At 48.3% G+C, this 4,968-nt stretch overlaps 1 protein-coding gene across 2 annotated transcripts in view; it reads right to left on the bottom strand.

The window, feature by feature from the left end:
* Positions 1 to 4,968, bottom strand: part of EDARADD (EDAR-associated death domain) — an 87,102-nt gene that overhangs the window by 80,615 nt on the left and 1,519 nt on the right. The gene's annotated exons all lie outside the window — the stretch shown is intronic.

The raw sequence follows: 4,968 nt of genomic DNA, 5'->3' as shown, positions 1-4,968 counted from the left end.
CACCCAGGCTGGAGTGCAGTAGTACGATCCCAGCTCACAGCAACCTCTGCCTCCTGGGTTCAAGTGATTCTCCTGCCTCAGCCTCCCCTATACCTGAGATCACAGGTGCCCACCACCACGCCTGGCTAATTTTTGTATTTTTGTTAAACATGGGGTTTCGCCATGTTGGCCAGCCTGGTACTGGAACTCCTGACCTCAGGTGATCCACCTGCCTCAGCCCCTAAAGTGCTGAGATTATAGGCGTGAGCCACCACTCCCAGCCCATAACTTTTCTTTTGACTGCTATTGTCATTATTGGATATACAAAAGGCTTGGAGGTGGGGCGTGGTGGCTCACTCCTGTAATCCCAGCACTTTGGGAGGTTGAGGCAGGCAGATTGCTTGAGCTCAGAGATTGCTTAGGCAACATGGCGAGACCCCATCTCCACTAACAATACAAAAAAAAAAAATAGCTGGGTGTGGTGGTATGAGCCTGTGGCCCCAGCTACTCAGGAAGCTGAGGTGGGAGGATTGCTTGAGCCTGGGAGATGGAAGTTGCAATGAGCCAAGATCATGTCACTGCACTCCAGCCTGATTGCAGAGCGATACAAAAAAACAAAAGGAAGAGAAATGAAGTGAGAATTGGGAAAACCCACACAGAGGAGAAAGAGAGGGCAGAAGGAGCAGAGAAGGGAAAACCACAGATTGCCATCCCTCTCTTTGGTGTATCTGCAGAAAGAATTGGCTGGTCCAGCTTTGCATATATGAGTGCTCCAGGAAGTGGTTTACCCTTTAGTCCTGGGTACTGCCCACAATGCCATGGGAGGGTAAGTTGCCACCTTGGACCCATCGAAGACCACAGGAGGGGCTGTGGGAGGTGAAGTGCCACCACTGGGGCTGTCCTGAGTTGGTGGCCCAGGGCCAGGGTTCCCCCAGGAAACAGCCCTGTGCTGTGGAGTCTCAGAACAAAGGGAGAATGTGCTCCTTTGCAGTGCTCTGTGGCCGTCGGCACTTGCCTTACTGTAACAAAGCAAGGAATTGTGCCACCTTTGACCCAGACCTTCAAAGCCCGGTTGTTTGTTTCTGTCTTTAAAATCTATCTGTATGAACAATCAAGAATAACCAGATTTTGCACACATTTGACAGACAAATCTGGCTCATCCAGTGCGAGACTGTTTCTTAGTGGAAGAGACACAGGGTGATAGCTACACTGTAACCACCATCATTGTTTTCCTTCCATGTGACTGTGAGTCTTGTGAATTTTCTCAATGTAAAAAGTCACTTTTAAAATTAACTCATGGCCGGGGCGTGCTGGCTCACGCCTGTAATCCCAGCACTTTGGGAAGCTGAGGCAGGCAGATCACTTGAGGTCAGGGGTTCCAGACCAGCCTGGACAAGATGGTAAAATCCTGTCCCTACTGAAAAAGAAATGCAAAAATTAGCCGGGTGTAATGGCACACCCCTGTAATCCGAGCTACTTGGGAGGCTGAGGTAGGAGAATCGCTTGAACCCAGGAGGTGGAGGTTGCAGTGAGCCAAGATCACACCATTGCACTCCAGCCTGGGGGACAGAGTGAGACTCTGTCTCAAAAATAAATAAATAAATAAATAATAAAAAATAAATAAAACTAACTCATAATATAGTATAATCATATACATACTTTTGTTATATGCATGTGGATATACAAACATCTTACTTTAACTTTACAAAGAAAACTTAGTTAATACGGCTAACTCAATGAGTAAGTTCCTAAAATGCCAATGTGGGAAGAGCTTTTTTTTCCCCCAACTCTTTAAAAGGGCCTGTGGTTAAATTTTATAACCTTCCTTCTTTCACTAAGGCAGTATTTGCCCAGGGCTTACTATGTGCGGAGTACTGTGCTGAGTGTCAGGGAGAGCTACCACACAGACATGGCCTCTGTCCATGAGTTTATGGCCTACTGGAAAGAGCTACAGTGGCCAAATAATCACAGCTAGAAATGGTGACAGGTGCCAGAAACAAAAGGTACAGGGTTTGCTGAGCGTGTATAACATCGGGCTGGATCTCGGTGACCTATGAGCTGAAATCTGGAGGTTAAGTAGAAGGAAACGGGTGGGTGGAGGATGGGGTAAGGGTTGGAATGCAGGGCGCCTTCCAGGCTGCAGGAACAAAATTTGCAAAGGCCAGGAGGTGCGAGGGTGCAAGAGGCTTCAAGGAAATGAAGGGAGGCAGCACAGCCGTGTGCAGAGAGCAGGGGACAAGCTAGGTGTCAGGTGAGGCAGGCGAAGGAATAGGTAGGGATTGATTGTACAGAGCGTGGAAGCCTCAAGGACTGAGGATCTGTCGGAAAGTGTTGGAAAGCCAGCACTGGATTCAAAGTCAGCACAGAAAAATGGCAGAATCTGATTTGTTTTTAAAAGATGACTGGCTGAGCACAGTGGTTCACAACAGTAATCCCAGCACTCTGGGAGGCCAAGGTGGGTGGATCACTTGAGGTCAGGAGTTCGAGACCAGCCTAAAAATACAAAAAATTAGCCAGGTGTGGTGGTGTGCACCTGTAATACCAGTTACTTGGGAGGCTGAGACAGGAGAATCTCTTGAACCCAGGAGGCAGAGGTTGCAGTGAGTGGGGATCACGCCACTGCACTCCAGCCTGGGCGACAGAGTGAGACTCCGTCTTGAAAAATAATAATAAAAATAAAATAAAAGATGACCCTGGCCACCTTTTGCAGAATACATTACCAGAAGGCAAGAGTGGGTGTGAAAACCTAAGTTGGAACGGTGTGAAAACACCAGGCGGGAGAAGAGGGTGGGAAATCAGGCAAGAGAGTATGGTAACTTGGTCTGGGTAAAGTGAGCTCAACATATGGGCACCATCTATGTTTTCATTACAGAAACAGGAGTAAGGGGGTGTCTCCTGTGGGTTGCAGAAATGACACAGCATGTTAGGAAGGGGAAATTGGGGTGTGTGTGTGCCTGTGTTGAAATGGAGGAGTGCTCATTTTATAGACAGAATAGAGTCCCAGAGTGGGAATGGACATTTGGGAATGGACATCTTTCGGATGGTCAAACATGTTCTTCAGCATCGTCTGCCAACTGGTGGGGAGCTCTCACCCTCAGGAGGCCTCCTTTCTCTTTGTGGGAAGCCCAAATCCATCTCTCTCTAAAGTTTTCACCGACAGGTTTGGGTTCTACCTCTTGAAGTCAAAAAGACAGATTCTTTCCACATGACTCCCTCTTACCATCATATCCTCTGTCCATCATATCCTCTACTCCTCCACATGTTCTGGGATTTTGAAATCCCTTTTTTCCACATTGCCCATTTGTTCCAGGTTGTGCGCATCCATTTTGGCTGGACCGGGCAGACTAAGAATACCATCTTGGGAAATCTTTTTTTTTTTTTTGAGATACAGGTTTTTGCTCTGTCGCCCAGGCTGGAGTGCAGTGGCTCAATCGCAGCTTACTGCAGCCTCGACCTCCTGGACTCAAGCAATCCTCCTGCTTCAGCCTCCCGAGTAGCTAGGACAATAGGCACGTACTGCCACATTGGACTAATTTTTCTATTTTTTGTAGAGTCAGGGTCTCACTATGTTGCCAAGGCTGATCTCAAACTCCTGGCCTGAAGCAATCCTCTTGCCTCAGCCTCCCAAAGTGCTGGCATTAGAGGCCTGAGCCACTGCACCCAACCACTGAGCTTTTTATACACTGTGGTCACTGCTGAGCTGTTTTCCAGCCCCCATCTTGCCTGGTAGTGTCGATTTAGGGGGGGCCCAAGTAGATTTTACATTTTATCTCTATTCAGTGTGTCTCTCTCAAGATCTTTTTGAATCCCTCCCACACACACACCTGCAATGATCATTTAATGAGATCTGAGGCCACTATTAGTGAAATCTAGCCTAAAACACCCCTTGGCACCTTGTCAATTCGGTTCTCAGAAGAGGAGATGGATGCTAGGGTAGGAGTGGAGTGGGATGGGGCAGTACGAGGGTTTCTCCCTTTGCTTCCCCTTCTATTTTTTCAAATAACAGGTATGGGGACGGGGAAGAATATCTAGACAATGTATTTATTTTCCGCATTCAATTGATACAATGTTTACCAAACCCCACTTTAAAAAAAAAAAAGGTAGATCTTTCCTTGAAGTTTCCAAGAAACGCCCCCAAACCCAGCCATCACAATGCCAACTTAGTTGTTGGGTGTAGTCTTCTGACCACCTGCAGACACACTGTCTCCTTCTAACTGCTGAAGCCACAATTTAAGGACGGAACATTCAAACTCGGCCCCTGCCCAAGCTCAAGAAATGAAATAAGAAACGCGTTTATCTAGACGGTTATATCAGGTTCTACGTAACTCTCTTCAGTGTTTCCAACCTCAACAAAACCAAGTAAAGCCCCAGTGTACTCCGAGGGATAGATCATTCATTCATTTGTGTGTTCAAGAAACACCCACGGAGGTCACCGTCTAGGTTGTATGAGAGCGCAGAGACAGAACTCCAGGAAAGCGAGGTCTGGGACGGATTTTAGATTCACGAGAGAGAAAAGAGAAAAATCTCCACTCTGACCTCGGGTACCAACACACAGTATTTTAAAATAGAGACAGAACTAGAGGCCATTCTAACCACAGATGGGATCCCACAGGTGGGATCTGCCTCTCCATTCTGCGGATACTATCTGATGAAATAGCTCCGAGGGCCAATGTTTAGACAAACAAAACCATTCCATCCAACTGCACTGGGGGTGAGGAAGAGGAGTAATGAGAAGGCATGTGAGCGGAGAGAAAAGAAAAAGCCCAGGAGGGGAAAACGAAATCCACCCCCTTGCGCTCATTTCTGCCAGAGGTTTGCAGGACGTGTCTCAACCTGGCATCCCGAGTCCAGAACAAAAGCCACAGGGGCTGCGGCGTGGGCAGGGGGAAGGAGCGCGGTGGGTGACGCGGGGCAAGGGCCGTGGAGAGCGCGGGAGGGGCGGTCAGCAGCCCCTCGCGGGGCTGGACTAGGAGCCCCGTGAGACCCCGG

The sequence above is a fragment of the Colobus angolensis genome, unplaced genomic scaffold, assembly GCF_000951035.1.
Source record: "Colobus angolensis palliatus isolate OR3802 unplaced genomic scaffold, Cang.pa_1.0 Scaffold148, whole genome shotgun sequence".
In the NCBI taxonomy this organism is placed as follows: domain Eukaryota; kingdom Metazoa; phylum Chordata; class Mammalia; order Primates; family Cercopithecidae; genus Colobus; species Colobus angolensis.
This window is presented reverse-complemented; position numbering and strand designations above follow the sequence as displayed.